Below are 18221 nucleotides of genomic sequence, written 5' to 3' on the forward strand. Positions count from 1 at the left end.
TGCATCCAGCATGTCTTTGGACCATTGCCTGTGTCTTGGCTGTGCATGTCCTAAGAAATGAACATGGCGAAGTAATTATTGATAATCACTGAGTACCTACAAGCAGAAATACACGTAGGCAATGCAAGCAATGTAACACTACAAGTATTAACAAAAGACAAGTGCATTTAAGAGAAAGGAACCTACATCAGCTTGAAGGAGAAGTCCTTCCTTGTCCTCCTTGAAGTGGGCCAAGAGAAGTGGCACAGTGGAGGAGGCAACATCAACTCCCTCTCCTTGCAGGGCAGACTGGACATCTTTGTTGCTTGTCTTCTTGGATAGCTGCTCAGACAGGATCCACTAGGCTCTGTGGGAAGACACCAACACAGAGGATAAAAACTTGACCAACATAACAGGACATTTACATAAGATTGGACAACACTGAACTGCAGTGTGTGTGTACTTACAGTCACTCAAAACACCACAGGCATTACATCCTGGGGAAAAAAGGAACATGTCAATGAATGATCTGACAAAATCCAAAGATACCTAACCCCACTGAAATACACACGTACCTATCAACATCACTGTGGCCCTCATAGACTTTGCCCCTAAAGTGAAATGAGCCCCATAAATGCCCCATAAAGTTCCCTAATGAACGTAGCATAAGGCTCGCCTTTATGCTGGCTGTTATCAACATTAGTCTGGTTCTTACCTGAATTGAATCTTTATTCGAGCAAGGAAGTGTCTCTGTCGGACGTAGAGCCAGGTTGGAGACCGAACGCCGAAGCAAAGGTGAGGAGGGAAATGCGTTCCTTGAGACTGGATTGGCTACACGGCTTTCAGCAGCTGTGACGTTGCAATTCATTACAGCGATCTGCTGTGGATTCAAATATCGGCGCGGGTTGTCCACACAAGTCTCCCAGAATGCAATTTTCCTTGCAGCAAGTTGCCGTATTCCACAGAAACGGGAGTGGGCTGTAGAATTTCACCGTAAAAATACAGCAATCATTAACAGTGTGCCTTTCATCCAGTTGCCTCCTTTTTCCCTCCTCCAGTTCTTGATGGTGGTGTACCATTGAGGGTCAGGCAGCTTTTCCTTCAGTTTCTATGGTTTCTTGTTCCTTCCTCTCAGGTGAGATCAGAGCTCTGCAGCTGTACCAGCTCCTCATTCTGCAGCTGAAGGGACTCAATATTCCAGTAAATGACTCTGATACGTCTCAAAGAGGTCAATGGTCAGCTCGTTGATCCTTCAGTTCTGCAGTCTCAGATGTCCTTAATTCAACCACTAAAAATGCTCAACCAGGCCGAAGTATCAAAGGGTTTAAAATCTTTTATTCAGGAGAGATCAGACCAAGATGACCAGCATGAGTACAAAAAACCCGTCACAACATAAACTGTCCTCACCACATGACAGCTATCTAAACGTGCCCAAACCCAAACTTCTCTTAAACATAACCAAGTAGTTTTGGTGCCTGAAGGTCAGCAAACTGAGACTGTTTCACAGCATCAACGATGTGATGACCTGGATGATGAAGGTCATGAAATGTGCTGGACTGCATGTTGGAGTGATGAAGATCCAAAGAGCAGATGTGGATTCTCCGTTTACTGTCAGCTGCTCAAACCACACGAGTCTTAGAAACAAAGCCAGTTGGCAAACAGAAATATGTCACGTTACATATGAACCTGTTATGAAGGGAGTTCAATTCATCGTGGGGGGGATAGAAACTAATTTTATGGCAATAAAAACCTCAAACCTCATGGTGGCGCTGGAGGAAACTTCTGAGGGATCACCAGAGTCATAAGGAGACACCCCCAGAAGACCATGAATGTATGTACAAGATTAGGTAATGGAGCACAAACTATGGCTACGATATTCTTATCTGAGACAGAAACAGTCATTAAAACAGCCGTTTGTCTGTGACACATTGCTGGCTGATCCTGAACCTGTCCGGTCAGTCGTGATGTTCCTCTTACCAATGAGCATGCAAATGAGTAATTCTCACCACTCAGATTAATTTTTTGTAATTAGAAACAGTGGTGCTGCACAGATAGGAGCAGATGAGCTGCTGTATTTATCCCGTATCAGTGTAATTAGTGGATAATCAGAGAAGACGGCTTCTTACTGTGACGTTATCCACAGCAGCGCAGCGAGCCGTGGACCAGCTCCCTGCGCCTGACGGCTCCAGTGTGAATGTGACAGATTAAAGGTTTGAGTGACAGGAAGTTCTTCTCACCTGCTCTGACATCAGGTGAGGTTTCCACTTCAGGACGACAGATGTCTCGGGAGGCCATCGTCCTGTCCCCCTGTCCCCCTGTCCTGCTGGCAGAGTGACAGCAAAGAATGGAGCTAAATTCAGACCCTCGCTCATTACAGAGAGTAACTCACCCTCTCTAACTCACCCTCTGTAACTCACCCTCTGCGACTCACCCTCTGTGACTCACCCTCTGCGACTCACCCTCTGTGACTCACCCTCTGTAACTCACCCTCTGTAATTCACTCCCACAGCAGTCGCAGTGAATTTCACTTCCGTTTCATTCTGTCACTTCTGCCATAAAAAGGCTAAATCGCTGCATGAGATATTTAGTGTTTCAGCCTTCGCTAATATGGGAAAAGTAGCACATCCTGTTAAGGTTCAGGTTCCAGGTTATATACTGGACCTGTCTGACAGCATTTCTGTGTTAAAAACCTGGATTTAGGAAAAGAAAAACTCATGAAACAAACAAATTACAGTGAAATGTGCCTCCAGCAGACTGGGGCCATGTTCAGATTCAGATTTCACTGTGTTCATTTCATTCATAATGAGGCCGCTGCATCTGCAGCTGGATAAAGATACTGAACCCGGACCAATGATGTGACATCATTCAGCAAAGCATCATGTTGGCCACACAAATACATGCAGATTCCTTCCAGTTGACTGTTGGTGATGTCATTTCAGTGTTGACCTGGAAATCAACCACACACAGGATAAAATGATCACAACTTCCTCACAGTGTAATAAAGCACCTTATCGCCTGATAAGACTTCTGTTCATTAACGTGTTTATCCATCTCAACACGCCCACTCCAACGCAGCATTGGCATGAGCGCCAGCCATGCACCTGAGATGTCGAAAACATGTAAATGTATCCAAGTTCCCGTGGAGCCTTCATTCTCTCTGCCTCAGTGAAGCAGCAGAAAAATGTCTCCAGTGATTCTATTGCCGGAGATCACACAGAAAGCACAATGTTCTGTTGAAGCGTTAACCTGATCCCTGATCAGCTGCAGCTCTGAATGATGTGTACAGGTGTGCAGGTGATGCGAGAGTCTGTGAGGAAGAGAACACCTTCGTCTCTCTCATAATTCTTAAAAAACATTCATACATTTAACGGCTGCTGTGTTCCTAATGTTGGTTAAAGAGGACGACGACCTGCAGCCGAGTGTGTGTGTGTGTGTGTCTGTGTGTGTGTGTGTATCTGTCTGTGTGTGTGTGTGACTATGTGTGTGTTTCTATGTGTGTGTCCAGCTCTGCACTCAGTTCTTAACACAACCAGGAGGGACGGAGAGAACCCACAGACCTGACAACCAGGTCTTCAACACACCCTGCAGACTGGCCACACACACACACACACACACACACACACACTCAGCCTAACTCTTTATCATTGGCTATTCTTCCTCCACCTGCTGTCATCTCATCAGTATTCCACTAAATGTTCCTTCTTCCATGACGGGACTCTTGGAAACACTTCTGATAAAATAATGAAATTGTCACGAAGTGAAAAAGCTCATCGAGGGATTTAAACTAGAATAAAACAAAGCTGCTCAGGGAAGCCAGCATGCCTGGCTGCTGATTGGCCGACCGTACAAACGTCCAGCCTGAGCCTGATCCGAGTCGCCAGAGTCATTTTACAAAATGATATCAACCAACCAGAAACTCATGTTTCATGCATGAAATCAGTGTTTCAGACGTTGCTTTGAAATATTGTGTTTGCAGGCAGCAAATACAAACACGTTTCATTGAATTAATCACAGGAGAAATGCACAGGAAGCCTCCTGCCTGAGACATAATGAAGTCCACCTCAGCTGTGAACTAATGAAAACCTTCATCATCATCGTACCCGCTGTTTGTAGAGGAACGTCCGGCGGCCTCGGCGCGGCACGCCGCCTTCGCTCTAACGGCTCGCTGTGATAACGAGTTTCTCGTCTTTCATTTGAAAACGGACTCTCGGTTCAGCTAAACGTGTTCATTAATGATGAAGAAATGTTTATTTGTAAGGCTCCAGCAGGCCTGAGGGAGGATGATTAAGGGTGAAAACAGCCTGTTTGTATTCTTTCACTTCACGTTTGAATCCTCGGCTCTCGGTTGAACTTCAGCACGTCTGTCGACGACATCAGAGCTGAGAAGGTCAAAAGGTCGTTGTTGTTACATCATCCACCCCCCCACTTCTTCTTCTGACGTTCATTCAATAAAGTTTAAAAAACAAAACAAAGAACAAAGTTTGTTTTCTCGAGATAACGAGAAAATATCTTATTATAACGAGATAATATCTCGTTATATCGAGAAAACGGCTTGTAAAAAAGGTAGGTTTGATATCATACCTGGCATCACTTTGACATCTTCCTGAGGTGGTTTCATAGAAGACATTCAAACTAATTAAAGTGTACCAGAGCTTCTTGTTCAAATGAGTGTGGGAGGTGTTTCTTCTTGCAATAAAACGTTGTTATCAGGGTCGGCGGTGGACTCCGGCGATGCGGTTTAGTGCATCATCCCCCCACACAAAGACCCAGCAGGAGAAAAGCCAGGTTGGAAAATAAGAGGATTGTAGAGAGAAGATCAAAGCGTCAGTGCGGAGCTGCGGCGCTGCAGAAATCATACATACGGGGAGGAATTCCTCACAATGCTGAAGGATCAAAGGCAGGTCCAGAATCAGTCTCAGCACACTGGTCTGAAGAGGCTGCTTCATCATCCTGCGACTCAGCACCACAGAGGCCCGTTTGGAGGATGCAAATTTCTCTTTGGAGATTAATAAATTATCTATCTATTCAGAGCTGCTGTATTCAGCCAGTAAACAAGAGGCCGTCCCAGAAGGCGAGATTTTACTAAATAACTCTAAAAAACCCTAAATTACCATTTGATGCTGCCATGTTCATTAAACTCCACAATACTGAAATACTGTAGAACAGCCTGTCCACTAAAAATTATGTTTACTAATTTGCAACACGATAATTTCACCCGGATAAAAGCCCCTGAAAATGTTCAAATTGTTAAAATAGCATAAAATATTCATTAAGAATTAAAAACAGTTAAAGTTTGGAAAGAAAAAGTCTTAGTTGTGACGCTGTGTAAAACAAATCAAGCAGAATGTGATGACCTGACCCCTCAGTGGGCTGAAAGTGTGTCACTGACCACCACAGCCAGTCAGAGGTGTGCTACGTTGCACCTGTAGCCACGCCCATCAGTGATGTCATACTGTTCCGATGTACACTCCTACATCACTGCAGCCAGGTGAGACGTTAACGTCAGTAAAAACAAGGTTGTGTTAAAGCGTCACAATGTGAAACAGTCTGAATTAGCATCTTGTCGTGAGCGATGAAGTCTAACTCCCCCACTGATGACATCAAACTGTTGTGATGAAGGATCGCAGTCAGCGGTCAAACCGTGGTTGCACGTGCGTTGCCTTTCCTGTGGCTGCTTCACAATAAAAGCCCTCCGCCTGTCAACAAATGCACGCTTTTAACGTAAAGTAGCATTAGCACATTTTGTGTCAGCATTAGCATTAGCTATGTTCCACTCATGATTCGGTGTAAAGAGAGGCTGGTTTGACGTCTTGCTGTAAATGTCAGTCTTTCTGTTCGTGATTGGTCCTCTCATGGTTTTGGATGGGTGACATTAAGCATCTAAACAGAAATGAGTGGAGGACACCCCCAGGCTGCTGCAGAGTGTTTCAGTATGTCGGGATGAGGCTTGCTTGTAGGATGACTTAGATCAGGGATGAAAAGGTACTGACAGCCGGAGCAAAGTAAATCATGTTAATACTGAACTGAGCAGGAAGAACCAAGTGATGAAGCCCGAGAAGAAAGAGATACAGACCGCCTGGTTTTCCTTTCCAAATGAAATCAATCCAGTGGACAATTCCCATGAAAGTATTTATATGAGCGGTAAATCAGATGAAGGGATAATGTGTCCTGTTTACATGCTGCACAGTCAGTAATCAGACAGAATCACTGTGACTAAATCCAGCCTGCAACACGTCAGACCTTCGAAACGATGGATGAACCTACGCCGAGCTCCCGGCATCGCGGCAGCTTCACTGCTCTGCCTCGTACAGAAAACGATCCGTTTGATTGGTGATCGATTTCTGCAGATGTTCAGCTGATGTCACGATTCCTCTCATGATTTAACACTTTCATTTTTATCTGTGCATTTGCTATTTGCTATGCTAACACCAGGTGTGGAGGGAGTACATTCAACAGCATTTGACTTTATTTCACAGCTGAAACTACAGCTAATAACTTTAGCACAGAACTAGAAATATGAATAAGCTGCAGGCCGAAGATGCTGCTAATGACACTTGAAGTAATCTAGATGAAGCGTATATAACTTTAGATATTACACAGACGGTTAGAGGCCACCAGGTGACGATTCATGATTTCATTCAGGATCACATTAAGCTCTTTGTGGATTTCTTCTGCGTTCCTGCTTGTTTGCATATTCTGCATGTTCAATCATTGTGATTCTCTGGAGGCTCGCTGAAGGCCAGCTCGGACACTTTAACTCATTCGCGTCTCTTTCGATGATGAATGACGCTGGTTTGCGCTGCCGGCGGGCCTCGTTTCCCCCCGCCGCTGAAGCGTTTGAGCGTCACGCTGCGCTTTGTCCAGCAGCCCCTCTGGAGAGCCGGGATCCGGCGCCATCTTCAGATCCTGAAGCAACCTTTCTTTCTGAGGGCTTCACGATGCTGGTGAATGCACTGTTGGATTGTTGTAAACTCAGAACGCAGTCAACAACGAGCTCGAGGGAAAAGAGCAGCGCCGCCCACATGAGGAGCTCATGTTTGGACCACACATCTGAAGGACCGGAGGCTGATGAACTCTGAAAACCTGAAAGCCATCAAAGACATCATGGAAGAGATCGCTGCAGTCGTCTAAACCTCGTTCCCGCCCACTGATAGCCAACAGGAAGCAGCCGGGTGGAGCTGACGTGGAGGTGGTGGAGTTGTAAAATGCAACAGGCTGCCTGAAGATCTGAGGGGGACATTTTTTAAAAAGCAAACTGAGGACCCATCTTTTCAGTCTGGCCTTTAACGACATTTTCAATTTAATCCATTTTAGGTACTTTATTTTATTTTATATATATATATATATATATATATATAATTAAATTGTTCAGTTTTAATTGTTTTTATTGTTTCATTTCACTTCATTTCTTTTTAATTCAAGATGGTGTTTCCTCAGTATCGTTCATCACGCTGTAACAGGAGTGATGGTGTGACTTTGTGTGCTCTTGTGTGTGTGGGGGGGGGTTCTTTATTTTCTTTGTCTTTGATTGTAAAGCACTTTGTGCTACATTTCCTCTTGTATGAAAAGTGCTATACAAATAAAGTTATTATCATTATTATTAAAATGACAAAAAGCTGAAAACCAGACGAAGGGACGGGACTTTTGGAGGACTTTCCCCTCCTCGCTGCAGAGTGTGTGTTACACCGAGTGTCTAACACTTAGCTTCACTGCGTGGACGTGAATGTTGTTAGCACACACACACACACACACACACACACATCTCTGCTCTGTGAAATGCAAACGAAGGAGCTTCAGTGGATTAAAAACACTTAACAACAACCCTGATCTGATCTCTGCAAGAGAGCTTTTCTGCTCTTTCAACCTGGAATTATCTGTAGCCAATCAGATGTCTGTTTATTTAAACTAATCACATGAGCATAGGTTCGAGCGTTGCTGGACAGAGAGAGCACAGGGGTCAGGCCCTGTGCAGATGCTGGACTGGAGCCATGAGAAGCTGATGCATTCATTTACACAACGCTTCACATCCGTCCACAGCTGCACTGAGAGCTGATACTCTCTGCACTGACCGCCATCAAGTTTCTGATCCACCCCCCCTTCAAACAACCCAAACCATCCCTTCAGTGAACAACCATGCACTGAAGAACGTGGATTTTCCAAGAATAGACACTTATCAAAAAGGATGAAATGTCATCTGAGAGTCAATCATTAATTTTTAAACTTTGTTCTAATCAGGAACCAAAATAAACTCAAACTGCTGAGATTCACATTTTAATATGACTGAGCTGTTGTTCTAAGTGTTTGTCCAATAAATGGTTTCATCTAGTAACAGAAACAGCAAGTCGACCTTGAACAGCCGCTCCTGTTGACTCGTTTAATGATGCAAAAAGAAGTGAGTGAAACAGTTTTGTGGGAAAAGGCTCGAGGAAGAGACGCAGTCTGAATCTGTGCTGAATGAAAGTTTTGATCAGTGATCAAAGGTCCTCTGGAGACACGTTTGATCCGGCTCAGGGTTCACAGAGGGACTTACAGCCTCATGACTTCAGTAGTGAAGAAGTCCAGTGTGTCAGAAACACACTGAATATTCTACTCCATGTGTTTAAGATAAGAGAAAACCTTACTGATCCCACGCCGGGGAAATGAAGTGTTTCTGAACGCCTGGACCTTCATGAATAGATGCTGCCCTTCCTCTGTGTGCCCACCTGTGATATTAATAGAATTCAGTTCAATGACATATTTATGATGGATGATGCATTAATAATTCACTGCTTGCTGTGTGAACTGTCCCGGCTGTCACTGGAGACTGTCAGCGTCTCTTCAGTGTCAAAATTCTGGTTCAGGAGAGATTTTTCATCTTTAAAAACAAAGAGAAATCTAGGAGAACAGGACCTTCACGGCATTAAAAGGTCCTTTAACGCTGTCAGCTGTCAACAGAAATACATGTTTAAAGCAACACTGGTTGCCTATAAACCCTGAAATATTTAGTCAAGCACAGAAATGTCCAGGTATTAGATGGAACAAACAGTAAACAGATGATTTTTATGGATGACATGTTCTTTAATCACTTCAGATCTTATTGGTTCCAGTGGATGAATCACTGACTTTGATGATGCTGCCTTGGTTCGGACATTCATGATCCCTTCAGGATGAACTGTGACATCCATCAGCAGATCGACATTTAGCCACAATCGCAACAAACCAGGTCCAAATGCGGCGATGGAGCCAGAGCACACCACAGGCGGATCCGGTGGACGGTGACCCCCCAGTCTCAGTACGAACAGACTTAGAGAAGCTTGCTAGCTCAGCAACTTAACCCTCCTGTTGTCTTCGGGTCAATTTTGACCCGTTTTCGAGTGTTTGCATATCATAACTCTGGTTTTCTCTCATATAATTGCTTGAAAATGACATGGATGGTTCCATACTATGCTCTTTGCAAGTAAAATTAATTATGACTATATTCTTTGAATTATGTGTGTTTTATTAAAATTTATAGCATCTGTGGTCTTCCCGGTCAAATTTGACCCGGCCACAATAAGTGGTATAATGGATCATACTGTTGTGCTTTCCAGTACAATAAACACCTTTATAAACAGTCAAACCACACCGGGTCAATTTTGACCCGGGAGGACAACAGGTGTGACTATTTGCTGCCATTAAAAATTTTTTACATTATTTCAAAACAGTATCCTGACTAAACTTTGACATGTGCCAGTCTGTGATAATACATCAATTAATGTGCCTCAGATCATAACCATAGTCAAAATAATAAGAATTTTGTCATGCCCTCCACTTCGGGCTCCACCTAGTGGAGCATTCTGTTATCCTGTTCCTGCTCATTCTCACTGCTGGGGGCGCACCTGTTTCCAATCCGGAATCAACTGATGATCACAGCTGCGGCGAGGAGTGGCCTTCCATTGTTCACACTGCAACCTACTTTATAAGAAGCCAGCTGACCACGACTCGACGACGGATCGTAAAAGTTCTTTTATACCCTCCTCCGCGCTGCATCTCATCTCCTGCCATTCCACAACCTGCTCTGCTGCTTCTACTGGCTCCTGTTCCACCTTCATCTACCCTCACCCTCCGCCATCCAGGAGTTGTTCCTGCCCTCCATTCCAGTCCGTCGTCTCCGGCTCTGTTGCTAAGTGTGCTTGTGCTTTACCATTTCTGTTCGTCCTTACAATAAACCTAGGTTAGGGATTTTGTGTTAGTTATTTAGTATCTCCGTTCTGGTTAGGTTTAGTATAGTGTTAGGTAGTTCACCGTTATAGTTATCCACCAGCCTGTTAGAGGACTGTGTAGGTTTTCAGTTGATTGTATTTTGTTTTCTTCCTATGCCTGACCTGCATAGCGTTTTGTGTTGAAAATATATCCTATATATTGCCCTTCTTGTGTCTGCCGAGTTTTGTGTCTGCACCTGAACCTCTGAGTCCCGAGTTGTGACAAATTTCTGTTTTTTTTTTTTAATCAAAAATGAAGTGTAATTTTTTATAAATTATATCAAACATTACAAAAATAAGTGTAAAATATGTTGGTGTGTTGGAAACAAGTTGACTAAAAAGGTTTTATAGATTATAGATTTTATACTTATTGCTTTACAAGCAGTCAAACCAGACCGGGTCAATTTTGACCCGGGAAGACAAAAGGTGCGTAGTAGATGGGAAGACAATACGAGGGTTAAACCATCTCTTTTTCCAGAAAGAAGCACTGTCTCAATTTCAGGCCAATGTGGTAGTCAAATACAGATGTTAGATAGTTTGCAAAGTTCTTATTTTGTCCTGAAGGAGGCTCGTCCAAATGTCCAAACAGGTTCAGCCTCTGGGGAGCATGACTGTGCTCAGTGGATCTAATGACTATCTGTCAATGACAGAAATAGAAATGTTGTCCTGATGGTGGTGATAGAGGACAGATGAAGGCGGCGTCACCATGAGTCCTCCTCTGGAGACCATGAATGTTCTCAGATAGCTTCATATCATACCGTGACAGTATCTCACTGAGGACTGTGCAAATAAGTGAAATCCCATCATGCACACGTATCACAGTGACAGCAGGTAATTACTGTCAGCCTGCAGAGGAAATGAACACTTCCTGTCCAGACAGAGTGCTGTAGACCACCAGCAGCCCTGAACCAGCAGATCTCACATCCATGAAGCAGAACACCACGTGTCCACCTCCTCCTCAGTGCTCACAGGCCGACAGGCTGATAAAAGCTGACAGGTGGATGCAGACAAAGCTCCACCTCTGCCTCCTCCACCTACCATCACCTCTCTGTCCACCTCTTCAGCCTCTGCTGAATGCACAGGTCTATTCTTCCACACAAAGACACTCGGGATCCTGCTGCCGTGCTATCTAACCTCCACTATTACAGAGATGTTCATCATCATCATCATCAGCACTGAAACATGTTTGCAGTGTTCTGACACACACTTTGTGCAGGTTCTGTTTCTTTTATCTTGTGGAGGTGATTTTTCATACCTGAGATTCAGATGAAACTTCTTATGAAATCCTGATGGGTTTATTTCACTCCAGCATCTGGCTGACAGCTAAACTGTAAATGACACCGCTCTGAGATGGACGTGTTAGACCTCATTTCATCCCAAAACAGTTTCACTGGAAATCTCCCATCCAGCAGCATCGTACAATTTAGGCAGCCTGACTCGCACATCCAACAGCAGCACCAACCAGCTCTTTTCTTGTGAGTCATTCTGATTTATCGGTGAGTCATCACGGCTCGACACAACGTGGCCTCGGTCCATTACTGCTAATAACGTTAGAACCTGTGATTCCAAGAAAATAACAGCGTTTCCACATCTCTGCCTCCACAGCCGACAGCTATATCACTGTCTGCTCTCTATATTCAGTCTGGGGTTACAGATGTTCGATGGTTATTTTTCCGTGTGTCGGAAACATCTCCCGTTGAAACAAATGAGTGTAACATGTTTACGTAAAAACGCTGTATGTGCTGTCATCAAACCTAGCTAACAGCTGTTTTTCCACTGGCAGCAGAGTAATGTGTTGCACTGAAGAGCTCAGTGATGGGTTTCACTTCCACTAAATAAGAGAACTGTTGCTGTGCTCATCACATCCACCCGCAGCAATCAAGCTATCTGAGCAGCAGCGGGTGCTTAGAGGACCTAATTCGCACCGGGTTTTACCTCTCAGGCTACGCACAGGTGTTTTCATACCATGTGAGAGGAAGGCTGCAGGCAAGACTCTGGGCTTGAAAAAGAACTGAACAAATTATAGATAAATAAAATTGAAGGCGCTAAAGGACAGGACTCTTTGGAGTAAAGAACTAAGTCATTATTTCCCTATTACAAAGGATCTCATCTCCAGCAGTGAACACTAACGTGATTCATCCTTTCAAGTGGTTTTATTTGACAGCTATTCATTTGGAAATCCTGATAAGCACTTTGACCTTACAAACAGTCTCTCTCTCTTCTGACACTTTTCTCCTACGACTGAGTGCTTCATCATAGAAGCCTTGAACAGTCGGGTCATGCTGGTTCATGTGATACGTTGTCCGGCCACAGTTGAAGATCAAACCCCTTGGCGACACTTCCTCTGGACTCTGGAGAGGTGGTAGCCTCACTGATACTCTCGAATCTGCAGCCAGGTTTCAAACCTGTCGAAGCTCAACACCATCCAGACCCAACACCAGGACACCAGTCCAGATCCTTGCACTGATTAAAGTGTTGGAGATGAAGACTTTTAATCATTCTAAAACATGAAAAGAATGAAAAACCTGCAGATGCTCAGCCATCCATATTCACTGTCCCTTACAGACTCTTGTCCTGTCATGACCCGTGCCATGCACGCCGGGTTTGTTTAGTTTTCCTCCTGTTGATCCTTGCCATTGCCTCATTTAGTTAGTGTTGTCTCAGTCATGCCATGTTTTATGTAAGAGAGTTTTTGTATTGTCTTAGTCTCTACCCTTGCCCTGTCTTATGTATTTTTGTTAAGTTTCCCATTGTGTCTTGTCTTTGCCTGGGTTTTGTTACTTCCTCTTTTATTTTGAGGGTTCGTGTTATGTGTCTTCGGTTTACTTTACTTCCTGTGTTTTCCCTCCCGTGTGATTGTCTGATCGTTTCCACCTGTGCGTCATTAGTGTTCCCCCCTTTGTGTATTTAAGTCTGTGTCGTCTCCATTGTCTTTGTTGGGTCGTTGTCTGCGTTACTTTGTCTGTAAATTCCCTTGCCGTTAGCCACAGTCCCAGTCACAGCCACAGTCCTAGCCTTAGCCCCAGCCCCAGCCCCAGCCTTAGCCCCCTTCGTGAGTGTTTGTCGTGTTTCATGTAAGTGTCTTTTGTTGCATTACCTTTGTTCATGCCCGTGTCTGTGTTTCCTTGCTGTCTGCATTCCCTTTCCATAGTCATTGCCATAGTCTTTCAGTGAGTGTTTTTTGTTACTTTGTCTTTGTTCAGGTCCGTGTTTCGGTTCATGTCTGAGTTGTCCCTTGATTTGTCTGTATTCCTGTCCGTACCGTGTTCCTTGTGAGTTTTCCTTTTATTATAATTTGTATAGTCAAGCCTTGTTTTGTTTTTGCTAGTTATTGCTGAATTTCAGTTCTTTGTCAGATTGTTCCTTGGTTTTGTTTTATCTTATAGTAGTGATATTTTTCCTCCCAGTTTTCTGGAGTGAATTTTGTTTCTGTTATTTTGTTAGTGTAGTTCTTTGATCTTTCGTAGCCGTTTGTTTCTTCCTCCTTTGGGAGCGTTTTTGGTTTTCTAATTTTTGTAGCCATAGTGTTTAGTCAATCTTGTGTTTGGTTTTTACCCACGTCACAGCCTGTTTGCTCCTAGTCTCGTCATTGTTAAAAGCCCTGTTGCGTTCTGTGTTTGTTTCCTGTGCCGTCTTTGTCTCATCCACACCCCGTTGTGTGTTGTAATTGTTTCAGTTTTTCCCTGTGTTCTCCTTGTTGCATGTTAAACCATAGTTCCCATAGTTGTGTCTTTCGTTGTGTTTAATAAATTTATTATTTTGAACCAAGCCCCCCTCGAGTCTGCATCTGAGTTCTACCCATAGTTCCCCTTAGCTTCCCCGTAAACCCCACCTCCCTGACATGTCCTATCAGATGATTGAATCATTAGATCAAAAGCAGCCAAGCAGTTGAAGTGGTAAACAGTACTGCGGTCTCTGCTGTTTACGAGACATTTTGTTTGTTCCGCTGAAGTTTGGAACGTTTATTCATTCATGTGACATCTTTAAAATGAGATTATATTCATTTAAGTTTGGAGAAACTTCCTGTGCTTTAGTTTGTTGATAACCTGACCTCACCTGACCTCTGCTGACCCATCTGTCAATATGCATAATGACATTGATCTGTTGTTGAAAAGATTCAAAGATTTTAAACTGGTTTTTAAGAAATAGATAGATATACTTTATTTATCCCAAGCTGGGAAATTGCAGTGCAGCAGCAGCATTACACCCAGTGAAATAAGTGAAAATAAAACTATAAAGAACAAACTATACATAATAAAAATATAAAAATAGCGAGCAGTAAAAAGATTATATACATAACAAAATAATAAAATAGCCAAATAGTAAACAGTAGTAAAAAGTATTGCACAAAAAGAATATCAAAAGCAAAATGAAAATCAAAATAAGAATATCAAAAGCAAATGGCAGTGAAAATAAAGTGTACCGTGACTGTAAGAACTATATATAATAAAATATCGAAATAGCAAGCAGTAAAAAATTATATACATAATAATAAAATATCAAAAGCAAACAGTCGTGGTAAGAAGTATTGTATTATTATTATTATCTTCAGCTGTTATTGTACAGTGTCATGGCATGTGGCAGGAAAGATTTCCTGTATCTGTCCCTTGGACAGCGGAGCTGTAGCAGCCTGTGGGAGAAGCTGCTCCGCTGTCTGTCCACTGTGTGATGGAGAGGGTGCTGATCATTGTCCATGATGGATAGCAGTTTATTCAGCGTCCTCCTCTCCACCACAGTCTCAAAAGACTCAAGTCTGAGTCCGAGTACAGAGCCGGCCTTCTTGATGATCTTATCAAGTCTGTTGGTGTCGCTGGCTCTGATGCTGCTGCCCAACAAACAACAGCAGAGAAGATGGTGCTGGAGACCACAGACTGGTAGAAGATCTCCAACATTTTGCTGCACACGTTGAAGGATCTCAGTTTCCTCAGGAAGTAGAGTCTGCTCATCCCCTTCTTATACACAGTCTCTGTGTTGGATTTCCAGTCCAGTCTGTTGTCGATCACCACTCCGAGGTATTTGTAGTCCTCCACCTCCTCCACCACCTCCCCTTTGATCCGTAGTGGCTGTGAAGGCATCTTCTTCTTCCTGAAGTCGATCACCATCTCTCTGGTCTTGCTGATGTTCAGCCTCAGGTGGTTCTGTTCGGACCACTCGACAAAGTTGTCTATCAGTGTCCTGTACTCCCCCTCCTCTCCCTCTCTTATACACCCAGCTTTAAGAGAGTTCACCACCATGAACCTACTGAATGGTTCACTTCTGTCTCAACTCCACAGGTCTTTGACTGTCTTCGGGTCACACTGTGCTCTCCATCAGGTGACGTATCAGTACCATAGTGATGTTGTGGGGCTGTCTTCCTGCCTGTGGCACCGGCAGCCTCCTGATCATCAACATGTGTTATTCAGTTTAAGAAAACCCTTCAATGCTGTGCAGGTCATATTTTCAGTTCCTTGTTTTCCTTGCATGTTTGCACTGTCACCAGGAGCACGTTAGCACTGTCACTGAGAGCATGTTAGCATTGTTACTGTGAGAATGTTAGTACTGTCACTGAGAGCATGTTAGCATTGTCGCTGTGAGCTTGTTAGCATTGTCACTGAGAACATGTTAGCATTGTCACTGTGAGCTTGTTAGCACTGTCACTGCGAACATGTTAGCATTGTTACTGTGAGAACGTTAGTACTGTCACTGAGAGCATGTTAGCATTGTCGCTGTGAGCTTGTTAGCATTGTCACTGAGAGCATGTTAGCATTGTCGCTGTGAGCTTGTTAGCATTGTCACTGAGAACATGTTAGCATTGTCACTGTGAGCTTGTTAGCACTGTCACTGCGAACATGTTAGCATTGTTACTGTGAGAACGTTAGTACTGTCACTGAGAGCATGTTAGCATTGTCGCTGTGAGCTTGTTAGCATTGTCACTGAGAACATGTTAGCATTGTCACTGTGAGCTTGTTAGCACTGTCACTGCGAACATGTTAGCATTGTTACTGTGAGAATGTTAGTACTGTCACTGAGAGCATGTTAGCATTGTTGCTGTGAGCATGTTAGCATTGTCACTGAGAGCATGTTAGCATTGTCGCTGTGAGCTTGTTAGCATTGTCACTGTGAGCTTGTTAGCACTGTCACTGCGAACATGTTAGCATTGTCACTGTGAGAACGTTAGTACTGTCACTGAGAGCATGTTAGCATTGTCGCTGTGAGCTTGTTAGCATTGTCACTGAGAACATGTTAGCATTGTCACTGTGAGCTTGTTAGCACTGTCACTGCGAACATGTTAGCATTGTTACTGTGAGAACGTTAGTACTGTCACTGAGAGCATGCTAGCATTGTCGCTGTGAGCTTGTTAGTATTGTCACTGAGAGCATGTTAGCATTGTCACTGTGAGCTTGTTAGTATTGTCACTCAGAGTATTTTAGCTCTCACACCGTCACTGCCATCATAGAGGGCGTTGAGGCGTGATCATGTTCAGATGGGGCTGAACAACCACAAGTCTTTCCTCAGAGTCCATCATGGTGAGCCGAACATTCGTGGACTTACTTGCTGCCTCTGTGGCTGCACGGACCCTAAGACCACCAAGACTAAAGACCTTGTCTGCAGTTTCAGGTGCTGTTGCTCTTCGCATGTACTTTTAGTCCATGGAGGATTTGTATTTGTAAAAATTTGTAGATTTGTAAATTTATATTTCTATCCCGATGTACAGTTTATGGCCTAAGAGGGTACGCACAGGTGAGGCAGGAGAAACTGAACTGAGCGCGTGCAGCAGGCTGATCGCTGCGGAAGCAAACCTGGAGGCTAGAAAATGCTTTTGGCTCGATGAGCCATTTTCACTGCAGTTAGTGAAGGCAGTATGCAGTTCTAATGATGCCTTCAATGTTTTGTACTCACAAACGATGTTAAATGAGAAACTGAGAGGGACGTTCCACACGCGTGGCCAATCAATGATCCCCACCATTACAGTGCTGGACAGGTGTGTGGTGAGGGACTGCCAGTCAGCGTTTGACAACCTGACATTTATGTCGCCCGTAGCACAGCGAGGCCTTATTCTGATTTTCTTCCAATGACATGTCACCTTTTGTTATAATTAACATCCTGACATCCAGTCCCAGGTGGTTCCAGAGCAGTTCACACCTGGATTCAGTCACACTGATCACTGGGGCTCCGTGCTAGTCAGCGCAACTGAAGGAACCTCTCAGGCGACAGGTGAGGTATCTTCAGCACACCTTCGGTCCAGAGGAAACGTCAGTTTGTCCTGTCTACACCCGTCAGGAGACAAAATGTGAAGGACCATCTCTAAAACTTTGCTTTTCATGTTTTATTCCAGGTTTGAACAGAACGACGTTTGTCCCAGTGAGTTCAATGCCCAACAAAAAGGCACCGAATAAATACATTTATCTACGTTTTGCAAACAGGTGGAGTAGAGTGTGCTGCAGTCACACACACCCACACACACAAGCTGGAGCTATAGCAACAGCCCCCATTTCCCATCATCCGACATGCTGGTTTATGTTGGTTCTTATTTCTGTGCTGGTTCATAGTTTGAACCATCAGTGAGGTGGCTGCTACGTTACACAGGTCTGTGGATTAATCACAATATACATAGTAATATTGCAAGGACTGGTCTATACATGTACAGTAAATGTAATATTCAGGCACTGTAGTGTAGTAATACAACAAAAAATCTAGAAAATTAAAGAGAATACCATGATATATAGTGTTGTGACGTTCACGAACGAACTGGTTCTTTTGAACGGCTCGTCAACATGAACGATGGGAACCGAGTCGCAGCTGGGAACCGTTCTTTTTTTTTTCAGAGGGAGGAGGCTGCCCAGCTGCGCGCTGCTTATTAGATATGCAAATAGCATCACGCCACCTTGTGCACGCTGCCTTCACGTGAGTGCGCCAGTAACAAAAAAAAGCAAAGCACTGTCAAAGCAGAGTGATGTGGCGCCACCCTGTGGAATATTTGCAGTAAATCCAGATCAGACTTTAAAATCTAATCCACACATGTCAAATAACGTTATTATAACT

At 43.9% G+C, this 18221-nt stretch overlaps 1 long non-coding RNA gene across 1 annotated transcript; it reads right to left on the minus strand.

Annotated features, from left to right (window-relative positions):
- Positions 1–242: 242 nt before the first annotated feature.
- LOC121607374 lies at positions 243–811 on the minus strand. Its single transcript, XR_006006878.1, has 3 exons — positions 695–811; positions 447–476; positions 243–346 (listed from the first exon to the last, which is right to left on the minus strand). It is a non-coding gene; the product is annotated as an uncharacterized LOC121607374 (long non-coding RNA).
- Positions 812–18221: the final 17410 nt, after the last annotated feature.

Source organism: Chelmon rostratus, chromosome 6 (genome assembly GCF_017976325.1).
Source record: "Chelmon rostratus isolate fCheRos1 chromosome 6, fCheRos1.pri, whole genome shotgun sequence".
In the NCBI taxonomy this organism is placed as follows: Eukaryota; Metazoa; Chordata; class Actinopteri; order Chaetodontiformes; family Chaetodontidae; genus Chelmon; species Chelmon rostratus.